The 12,042-nt window shown below is 44.3% G+C and overlaps 1 protein-coding gene across 3 annotated transcripts in view; it reads right to left on the bottom strand.

Annotated features, from left to right (window-relative positions):
• The window catches only part of TJP2 (tight junction protein 2), a 123,767-nt gene that overhangs the window by 106,227 nt on the left and 5,498 nt on the right, over positions 1-12,042 (bottom strand). The window contains exon 1 of one of the 3 annotated variants that reach the window (XM_038769386.1): positions 1,746-2,319. The exons of the other annotated variants lie outside the window; for them this stretch is intronic. The gene's annotated coding sequence lies outside the window, so the exon portion shown is untranslated. Of the gene's footprint in view, positions 1-1,745; positions 2,320-12,042 lie in introns of those variants that run through there. 3 annotated transcript variants of the gene reach the window in all.

Genomic DNA, 12,042 nt, shown 5'->3' on the forward strand with positions numbered 1-12,042 from the left:
TGCAATCTCTTGGATCTAGTTCACTTTGGTATCCTGCAACTTGTCACGTATATCACTCCATTCGCATGTCATGAAGTATTCATTTTTGTCTGAACCGTGTGGTATTGCAAAGTGTTATTGGTGCAGTACTTATTTTGTTGCAAATAAGATTTTTTTTTATATTTCTGACCCATTTGGAAGGAAACAATCCTGGTGACTTCACCTAGCCATGCCCAATGTCTTGCTAGCAGCTTGGTAGACAGTATCACGGAGAAATGTCCATTTGCTGTTCATGTTGGATACTACAGTTGGGGTTTCTTGTTGCCACAAGGCTGTTGTAATATTGTTGCAGTGGTCTTAGTTCTTCTGGAGACTAACAAATTACTTGTCGATTTGATGGTTGGGAGGCCAGGGTTAGCCTCAGCCTATTGGCTGTACCCCATGTGACCAGACATCATCACACAGCACTGAGTGTGGCATCATTAAGCTGCTCTGCACCACCCCGGACAGACCAAATGGCTCCCTGCAACATCACACCGACAAAGGGTTCTCGCCTTGGTTCTGGGCAGCACTTGGGTGCCCGTCGGCCCCTGGCAGGATGAGGTAGGTGCCAAGCCCAGGGGAATGTGCTCCCCAGAGTCAGTGGCTTGGCACCCTTTCTTTCCCCTCTCAATCCATCTCCAGCAGCCTGGGTGGTAGCGTTGGCAAGGATAATGGCGGGGCTGTGGGTGTGGATTTGGTGACTTGGGGTCAGGGCAAAGGAATGGGTCCAGGGACAGGACTGCTCAGCTGGCTGGGGTGGCCACTTCATAGTTTTGGAAGGGGACTTGCCCGGAGGGCAGGGAAGGGGCTGAAAAGCTGAGTTAGATCAGGGGTGGGAGTATGGCAACAGCTAGAGTCTCCCTCATGGGCCAGTTCATAATAATAATTATTATTATTGTTACTATGGTACTTGTTAAACATTTAATATTTGGTAAGCACTGTTCTAAGCACTGGGGTAGATACGAGTCAATAGTCAATACGAGGTTGGACACAGTCCCTGTCCCACATGGGGCTTGCAGTCTAAGTAGAAGGGAGTAGGATTTAATCTCCATTTCACAGATGAGGTAACCGAGGCACAGGAAAGTTAAGTGACTTGCCTAAGGTCACACAGTGGACATGTAGCAGAGCTGGGACTAGAACCCAGGTCCTCCGATTCCCAGGCCCACGGTCTTTCCATTAGACTACAATGCTTCTCACCCTCCAGCTCCTGGCTTGATTGGCTCTATGCTGCTCAGGCACTGTGCCCCCTACTTCCTTTCACCACTTGTCCAGGAGCTGACACATTACACTCCCCTGCCCAGGTGCCTGGGACCTCTGGGCTGAGGGATGCTGGTGGGAATACGGGGTAGAACGGAGGGAAACTGGTAAGCCCAATGCTCCCAGCATTAAACATATAATCAAGACCCATGTAGAGATGCATTTATTTTGGGAGGAATGGTGGGGATGTTAAGGAAGGGAGTGGGGGGTGGTGTAGAAACACTGGAGAAATGAAAGATGGCTCCCACACATCAGAGGGAGCCGGGAGTGGAGGATCGGCAGGGACTGCATGCCAGCTCCTGCAGTGCCCTGCCCCCTGTGCCAGTGTACACTGCCCGGAGGCCATCTTGACAAAGCCAGGTCCAGGTGCCATCTTAAAACAGCCTTAGGGGTGGCTATCTAGGGAGGGTCGGGAGGTACGCCTTTGCCCCCCCCACGTCATGAGCCGTCCTGAGACAACTGCTTACCTCAATTACTGCCTGAAGCCGGCTGCGTTGCAAGCTACTTTTCGATGCAATGGTCATTTAGTCAGTGTGAGCTTGGAACACATCAGACAAAATAGTCCATCCAACACTCTGCTCTAAGCATGGCTGCCGTGATCCACACATCCTCAAAGTCCCTCTGCCGTACTCTGATGTAGTTGGTGAGATGCCACTTCTTACACGGTGGATGCATCCAGGGTGTTTTCCTTTTGTTTGCCTGATGGAAGATGGTGTCTGTGATCACGAGATGGCGTCTGGAATGTTCACTGAACAAACATAGATCATTGCTCTCTAGTTGGCCAATCCCACGCGGTACGATGAATCTCTTCCACGTTTGAGCATTGCTGCTAACTCGAGCGTTAAAATCATCCATTAAAATCAGATTGTTGGATGGTGGGACTTCTGCATTGAGTCTCTCTAAATTTCTGTGGAAACGTTCCTCTTCGTCATCGCGGTTCGTCATTGGGAGGGCACATGCAAGATGATGGTGGCAAAGGGCTTTTGTTTCAGGGGCAGGCATAGCACCATCAGACGGTCACTTGTACCTCTGACCAGATACTAGTGTTTGTCTGATTGCAGAGCCAACCCCTGATTGTTGCCATTCTGAAGAAGGAAGGCCTATTCAAAATAAGGTATATCCAGCACCTATCTCTGGGAGCTGTCCTTCATCCAGTAGTCTAGTATCGCTTAGCGCTGTGATATCGACTCCATATCTCGCCAGTTCATGTGCTATTAAAAATAAACACACAAAAATAGCTTTTCAATTAGAGTACTAAAATTACACTCTGTGTGTGATCTAAATTTCACATTCCCATTAAGGTCAGTTTGAGGTGTCTTTTTGGCTTTTTCAAATCTACTTCTGTACTTTTCTATACGGCAAACTGCAGGTAAATTCTCATCATCAGCCTTACACACCAACTACTCTTTCTAAAGAAATGGAAACATACGCAATATATGGCCCTCCTTGCCTCCAAACTCCCACCACCCCCACAAAAAAATGTCCTTTTGAAAGATTATAAGAAACAGCACTTGCTCAGGAAAGAATACTGAATTGCAGTTAGGAAACCTGACAATTTGTGGGGATCCTAAACAAGGATCGCTCCTCGATCACTTTATCTATAAAATACAGATAACATGTCCACCATCTATGTCTCTCCCTAGCATAGTGTAAGGATTGGGGCAGCTAAAACCATGAGCATTTATAACATTACAATATTGTGAGCTCCCTGCAGGACAAGGACCACTGTCTAATTCCTCTCTGTATATTCTCTCCCAGCACTTAGTTCAGTGTTCTGCACACTGTAAGTGCTTAATAAATACTCTTTACTACTACTACTACCCCAAGAGTGGCAATAAGAAAGAGGATCGAAAAGGAGTAAACATGGAAAACAGGGACGAAGAAAAAGAAGAATGTTTTCCCCAGGGGAAGTGGAAAGGTGATCTAGTAGAGCTCTAGAAGGTCAAAGGTTAAAAGCACTTTTTTTGATGTAACAGCTTTGAAATTTGCATTTTAAAGGACTGAATAGGAAAATACTGATCAAGAATGTCATACTTATTGGCTTGTTTCCAAAAGTCACACAGATAGTCGTTGTTTTTGGTTGAATTGCTTACCCTATATTTTAAATGTTTTTAGAGTTGTATTTGATTGTAATCCCAACCAAAAAAAATAAATTAAAAGGTGAATAAAAGTCCCGGAAGGGTTAATGAAATAAAACATAGGAAATACTTTCCATATTTTGGTAGAAAGTTGCTCTAGATGAGTAAAAATAATAATGATTTTGGATACACACACATACACACACACACACACACGTCCTTTATTAAGCTGATGCTACTGAACGTGATATCTTGTCCATATGAGCTGGTGTGCCTGAAAAGATCAAGACATGACAGTTTATTCCCCACTGTGGGCATGTAGAGATCGTTCCTTACTCTGCTGGTGCATTTACCACTTGCAGGGGCTGCTTCTTGGTATACCAGTCTTCGTCAAACCTCCGCTCAAGAAAGGCAACCTTTCTGATTGATGCGGGCCAGGCCGGTCTGTCTGCTGCTGCTGCAGTAGTCTCCCAATAATACATTGCTACATAATAATGCAACAAAGAATGTGGAGGCTGAAATCAGAAGCTGCTTTTGATCCAACAGGCAACTCGATCAAATACAAGTTTCATCCAGTCATTCAGGAACGGTTAAATAAGATGGCCGTGCTCTTAAGGCACACATACACACGCACACATGAGGTATCACTTTAGAGAGTCAAGACAGTACTATGAACCGACAATAACCCCGAAGAAAACCAACGCTCATGTATCGGCCAATACTAAGGAAGTCCACAATTAAAGATTTTCATCTGCAAAACAAAACAATGTTGTCATCAAATTCTGCTACCGAAGCAACACACTACCCAGTAATTAATGAGACAAAGTATTTAATCTACTCTCTATTCAGTTAAAAAGCTATCATGTTTATTGTTTTGTTCACAGATTTGTCACACTAATAATAAATTCCTGAGTTAAAAATTCATAGCATTCCAAATCTACCAATAAATCCCATACATTCGAATAATAATGATAGCATTTGTTAAGCACTTACTATGTGCAAAGTACTGTTCTAAGCGCTGGGGAGGATACAAGGTGATCAAATTGTCCCATGTGGGGCTCACAGTCTTCATCCCCATTTTACAGATGAGGTAACTGAGGCACAGAGAAGTTAAGTGCTTAGAACAGTGCTTCGCACATAGTAAGCGCTTAACAAGTACCATCATTATTATTATTATTAAGTGACTTGCCCAAAGTCACACAGCTGATAAGTGGCGGAGCCGGGATTAGAACCCATGATGTCTGACTCCCAAGCCCATGCTCTTTCCATTGAGCCACGCTGCTTCTCTGAATAGGTCCCAACGGCTAAAATAAAGCAGGCGTACCAAAGTATTCATTACATTTTCAATGTTTTTGAAACTTTGGTAGAATTTCAGAAACTGGATAGAGCAATGCTTCTGCAGACATTCTCTACATGTACTATCACCGTAGAACCAACGTTCACTCATGCTTTTCTAATTCTCCCAAACCAGAAAGTATCTTCATTTTTTTTCTTCAAGAACTGAAATGGATAACTAGATGGCCTGAGCTTTTGCCTAGTAGAGGAAAAACTATCAAATGTTATGAGCTGTAAAAAAAAAAAAAACAAACAAATTTGACTGCACACCTGAGCCATTCATGAGCAGAAATTGGCCAGGGATGACAGTTCTCTTTCTTGCTCCCTATTCACCCAAGTACTGGGTAAGACTCCTCTAAAAATGGAAGGATGGAGGGATGGATGTAGGCATGGATGGAGGGACGGAGGGATGGAGCCTCCCACCCAAACGATGGAGAAACCTCAGCCCTGAGCCTTCAGGCCCGAGAAACTGCATGGAGCAATTGAGTGCCTTACTAGTGGCTTGCAGTGCACCACTCGCACTCTTGTCCCTGCCAGTCATAGTCCTGTTGGGGCCCAGAGTGTGACAAGCAAGTAAGCGGATAGGGCTGCAGCACACTACAATTAATCCCAGCACCCTAAATTATATGGAGAAGCATCATGGCCTAGTGGAAAGAGAAAGGCCCTCCGAGTCAGAGGACCTGGGTTCTAATCCTGGCTCAGCCAACTGCTTGCTGTGTTACCTTCTCTGTGACTCAGTTTCCTCATCTGTAAAATGGGGATTCGCTACCTGTTCTCCCTCACACAGACTGTCAGCCCCATCTGGGACACAGACTGTGCCCAATCTGATAAATTTAGTATTTACCCCAGTGTCTAGAAACATGCTTGACACAAAGTAAGCGTTTAATACCACAATGATGATGATATAAACCACCTATCAGCCAACTCTAGCTCTTATAAACTCATTTATACCTATCCTCAGCACTCTGTATGGATGTTCATTACATTGTAAAGTCAGTTATGGATTTTGGCAACTCCTGTAAATGTTTTTATGTCTGCCTACCCCATTAGAGTGTAAACTCCTTGTGGGCAGGGATCATGCCACTTTGCTATCTATCAATCAAATCAATCAATGGCATTTACTGAGCACTTACTATGCACGGGGCACTGTTATAAGTGCTTGGAAGAGTACAATATAAGATAAATTAGCCCATAATGAATTTACAGCCTAGAGGGGGAGACAGACATTAATATGAATAAGTAATTTAAAGATATGTACATTCTGTACTTTCCAAGCATCTGCCACTTCCCCTGTATGTAATTTAACACCTGTCTCCCCAACTAGACTGTAAGCTCCTTTCAGGCAGGGATCATGTCTACCAACTCTACTGCATTATACTCTCTCAAACACCTAGTACAGTTCTCTGTACAGAATAAGTGCTCAATAAATACCACTGAGAAGCAGCATGGCTCAGTGGAAAGAGCCCAGGCTTTGGAGTCAGAGGTCATGGGTTCAAATCCCAGCTCCACCAATTGTCAGCTGTGTGACTCTGGGCAAGTCACTTAACTTCTCTGTGCCTCAGTTACCTCATCTGTAAAATGGGGATTAAGACTGTGAGCCCCGCGTGGGACAACCTGATCACCTTGTAAGCTCTACAGAGCTTAGAACAGTGCTTTGCACATAGTAAGTGCTTAATAAATGCTATTATTATTATTACAGTGCACTGAACCACATGGTGCTCAATAAATGTTACTACTACTACTACTACTACTACTACTACTACTACTACTATTACTTGAGGATGATGATAATTACAGTATTTGTTGAGCACTTACTACGTGTCAAACATTGTCCTAAGTGCCAGGTCGGATGCAGTCCCACTACAGGCAGTGTGGTTCAGTGGAAAGAGCATGGACTTGGGAGTCAGAGGTCATGGGTTCTAATCCTAGCTCCCCCACATGTCTGCTGTGTGACCTTGGGCAAGTCACAACTTCTCTGAGCCTCAGTTACCTCATCTGTAAAATGGGGATTAAGACTGTGAGCCCCACGTGGGACAACGTGATCACCTTGTATTCCCCCCAGCGCTTAGAACAGTGCTTTGCACATAGTAAGTGCTTAACAAATGCCATCTTTATTATTATTATTATAGTCTAAGTGAGTGGGAGAATGGGTATTGAATCTCCATTTTACAGATGAGGTAACAAGCACAGAGAAGTCAAGTGACTTGCCCAAGGTTGCACAGCAGACAGTGGAAAATTAGAACTCAGGTTCTCTGTCTCCCAGTCCCATGTTCCTTCTATAAGGCCACACTGCTTCCCAGTACTTCTACTATTATTCACAAAGTGCACATGTGGTCTTCGTCCTCAGAACCAGAACTATAACCTAGGTCTCCTGTTTCCCACGGCAGTCTAAAAATAAGCCCTTCCTCACTCTCCTTCCCCACATCTTAATGACTACCTGGAATACCTGTGTGTCCAGTCTTGCCTGGGACTGAAACCCATATCTCCTGTTTCTTGTCACTCCAGAAGTGCTCTTACCAAAAGACTGAATAAAGAAATATTTTCTTCTTTCAAAATCTAGGGATGTTTAATTTGACCTTCTGAAATGAACAGAAAAGGAGGGAAAGATAACACATTTATTTTTCACAGGATCCTTTGAAACAGGGATATGTGGACCATGGATTAAACATTTTTTTTTAAAACACACATATGCCTACAGATTCTTAGGATTGAAGTTGCACTAAGGAGACAGAAGCATAACCAGTCAATAAGATTACTAAGTATAGATAGCTGAGTCAACTAATGAGAGAGGGAGAAAAATTAACTTTACAGTACGACTATTTTCTCTAGCATGGGAAATTTCCTGGTTTTCACCAAATGAAATATTTCATCATAGTTCAGGGATAAATGAGTGGAGCACAGCCTTGCAAGTAAATGTGAAACAATTTACAGGTTCACTAAATTTGTGTTTCCAATACCCCTTCAAGTGGCTCTCTAGACAGAAAATATCTCTGATGGTAAGTGAAGTAGAAGAGTGGGATACAAATGATATATTGAGGGGCTTTTTTCCCCCTTAGGTCCCAGTGGTTATCTGGGGAACTACAGGACAGTTGGGGGGGGGGGGGGGGGGAAATCTGGGTGGAGACTACCTGTTTATCCACCACAATATTTCATAATCCTGTTTTTAAGGAGTTTCTAACCAGCATTTTATGTGGCAATTTGGCCACAGAACACTGAGAACATAAAATTGGGCTCATGGAGACAAAGCAATGGTCTAACATCCTTAAGCTTGCTTCTATGCACAATACCATCCTTCCCGTCTCACAAGCCCGCAACCTTGGTGTCATCCTCGACTCTGCTCTCTCGTTCACCCCTCACATCCAATCCGTCACCAAAACCTGCCGGTCTCACCTCTGCAACATCGCCAAGATCTGCTCTTTCCTCTCCATCCAAACCGCTACCCTGCTCGTTCAATCTCTCATCCTATCCCGACTGGATTACTGCATCAGCCTCCTCTCTGATCTCCCATCCTCCTGTCTCTCCCCACTTCAATCCATACTTCACGACGCTGCCCGGATCGTCTTTGTGCAGAAACGCTTTGGGCATGTTCCTCCCCTCCTCAAAAATCTCCACTGGCTACCAATCAACCTACACATCAGGTAAAAACTCCGAGTCACCCTCGGCTTCAAGGTTCTCCATTAATTCGCCCCCTCCTACCTCACCTCCCTTCTTTCCTTCTACAGCCCAGCCCGCACCCTCCGCTCCTCTGCCGCTAGCCTCCTCACTGTGCCTCGTTCTCGCCTGCCCCGCCATCGACCCCTGGCCCACGTCTTCCCCCTGGCCTGGAATGCCCTCCCTCCACACATCCACCAAGCTAGCTCTCTTCCTCCCTTCAAAGCCCTACTGAGAGCTCACCTCCTCCAGGAGGCCTTCCCAGACTGAGCCCACTTTTTCCTCTCCTCCTCCCCATACCCCCGCCCTACCTCCTTCCCCTCCCCACAGCACCTGTATATATGTTTGTACAGATTTATTACTCTATTTATTTTACTTGTACATATTTACTATTCTATTTATTTTATTTTGTTAATATGTTTTGTTTTGTTGTCTGTCTCCCCCTTCTAGACTGTGAGCTCGTTGTTGGGTAGGGACCATCTCTATATGTTGCCAACTTGTACTTCCCAAGCACTTAGTACAGTGCGCTGCACACAGTAAGCACTCAATAAATACGATTGAATGAATGTGTGGAGGGAGGGCATTCCAGGCCAGGGGAAGGACGTGGGCCGGGGGTCAACGGTGGGACAGGCGAGAATGAGGCACAGTGAGGAGGTTAGCGGCAGAGGAACGGAGGGTGCAGGCTGGGCTGTAGAAGAAGAGAAGGGAGGTGAGGTATGAGGGGGCAAGGTGATGGAGAGCCTTGAAGCTGAGAGTGAGGAGTTTTTGCTTGATTCGTAGGTTGACAGGCAACCACTGGAGATTTTTGAGGAGGGGAGTGACATGTCCAGAGCGCTCAAAAAATACAATTGAATGAATGACAGCTGTTATTTGAAGCTGCAGGCAGCCCTGTACCTCCCCAACCTCTTCCCCTGACATGAGCCTACCTGATTCTGGGGACTGATCAGTCACCATTCAGACCAGCATGTCTGGAAGATGATCAATCAATAGGGAAGCAGCATGGCCTAGTGGATAGAGCACAGGCCTAGAAGTCAGAAGGACCTGGGTTCTCATCCCGGCTCCGCCACATGTCTGCTGTGTGACTCTGGGCGAGTCATTTAGCTTCTCTGTGCCTCAGTTACCTCATCTATAAAATGGGGATTAAGATTGTGAGCCCCATGTGGGACACGAACTGTGTCCAACCTGATTAACTTGTATCTACACCAAGGCTTGGTACAGTGCCGGGCATATAGTACGCGCTTAACAAACACCATAAAAAAGCAGTGTGGCCTAGTGAAAAGAGAATGGGCCTGGGAATCACAGGACCTGGGTTTAATCCCGGCTCCGCCACTCGTCTACTGTGTGATTGGGTAAATCATTTAACTTCTCTGGGCCTCAATGTCCTCATCTGTAAAATGGGATTAAATTCTAGTACCTCCTATTTAGACGACTGTGAGCCCCAGGTATCCAACCTGATAACCTTGTGTCTCCCCTAGTGAATAGAACAGTGCTTGACACATAGTTAGCATTTAACAAGTACCATTATTATTATTGTACTACGCCCTTGGGAGAGTACAATACAGTAGAGTTGGTAGGCAGGATCTCGGCCCTCAAGGAGTTTACAACCTAGTGGGTGAGGTTTGTTAAAGCTGATGTCAGAGTTCCTGGGATGAGCTCACTGGTGAGTTTAGGAGGCCTTCCCAGACTGAGCCCCCTCCTTCCTCTCCCCCTTGTCCCCCTCTCCATCCCTCCCACCTTACCTCCTTCCCCTCCCCACAGCACCTGTATATATGTATATATGTTTGTATGTATTTATTACTTTATTTATTTTATTTGTACATATTTATTCTATTTATTTTATTTTGTTAATATGTCTTGTTTTGTTCTCTGTCTCCCCCTTCTAGACTGTGAGCCCACTGTTGGGTAGGGACTGTCTCTATATGTTGCCAACTTGTACTTCCCAAGCGCTTAGTACAGTGCTCTGCACACAGTAAGCACTCAATAAATACGATTGAATGAATGAATGGTGAGACTAGTGATATTTACCTCTTCAGAGCCCAAACATGAGAGCATTAGTAGGACACTGAGTATCAGGCTTGCCACTAAGGAATCATGGCTAACGTGGAACTTTCCCCTGAAAGTTTCAATTAGGAACACTACAACTACTTGTAATAGGCACAATAACAGATTAGCAATTAACAGACCCAGATACCTTGCTTTTCTGACACCCCACCTGTCTAAAGCAGGAATGTTAAGGCAAGTCTGCACTTGCAAATGATCTGGGCAACTCTGGCCCAAAATTACTTTGGCTTCAAATTCCTATCCAGTTGAGACCTGACCTAAGGGTCCCACACTTGGTGACACTGCTGATCCTGCCAGTCATATTAGGAGGGCTGAGGAAAAGAAGCAGTACTGGAATCAAATGGCAACAGCAGGATAACATTTCTGAGTGCCATCTCTGTGCAGAGCACTGTACTAGGTGGTTAGGGTGATACAACAGATATAAAAGACATGCTTCCTGCCCTCAAGCAGTTTACAGTATTTCAAATACGTGGTTAGGCATCTTTTTCAGTTGACTGGAAGTGAACTTTTCCCATCAGCTGGCTTTTCCCCCCTACAAAGGACATAGTGGTTAAAGGGACCAGATAGATTGAAGGAATGGACTGAAGTATATAGCTTGTACTATGAGAAAGGCAGAGAGTAGATCAAAGAAGCAGTAACATTCAATACAAATAGAGAAGCAGCGTGACCTAGTGGGAAGAGTTCGGGACTGGAGTCAGAAGACCTGGGTTCTAATCCTGACAATCCACACAATTGCCTGCTGTGTGACCCTGGGCAAAGTCACTTCACTTCTCTGTGCCTCAGCTTCCTCATCTGTAAAATAGGAATTCAATACCTGTACTTCATCCTACTTTGACTGTGAGTCCCATATGGGACAGGGATTGTGTCCAATGAACTTGTATCTAGTGTTCAGAACAGTGCTTGACACATAGCAAGTGCTCAACAAATACCATTTACAAAATATCTGAATCAGGTGGCTATTTGAAGCCAATTCCTTTGATTTAATTATGCATTTAATCCATGCCGCTAAAATATAAACACTCCCAATTACCATCCATGCATCATCATCAAAAGCTTTTATCAATGCTTTTAATGCAGAATACTGAACTAGCTATACAAAGTATCGCACTAGGTGCTTGGGGAACATATAACAGAAGAGTTACAGTTCCTTCTCTTGAAGTGCTTACATGTTTATTTTACCAAAGACTCATGAGACAGTCTATTGGCAATCCATTGGAGAGCCTAAAATTATTAGATAACAAATGGGCATGTCAGAGCAACTAAACCCAGTAAACTATAATCCATAATCCTGATTTTTGGTGTCCATTTTATAAAATAAAAAAATACAGACCATTTCTTTGCTTTTAACTTGAATGGAATAAAAATGTTTCCTTTCTCTTCTGATTCCCTAGATGCATTTTTAACGAATGATTAATACGATTCATATATCTCCACAAACCAATAAATTATCATTCATTCATTTCATTCAATCATATTTATTGAGCACTTACTGTGCGCAGAGCACTGTACTAAGCGCTTGGGAAGTACAAGTTGGCAACATATAAAGACAGTCCCTACCCAACAGTGGGCTCACAGTCTAGAAGGGGGAGACAGAGAACAAAACAAAACATATTAACAAAATAAAATAGAATAAATATGT

The sequence above is a fragment of the Tachyglossus aculeatus genome, chromosome X4, assembly GCF_015852505.1.
Source record: "Tachyglossus aculeatus isolate mTacAcu1 chromosome X4, mTacAcu1.pri, whole genome shotgun sequence".
NCBI lineage: Eukaryota > Metazoa > Chordata > Mammalia > Monotremata > Tachyglossidae > Tachyglossus > Tachyglossus aculeatus.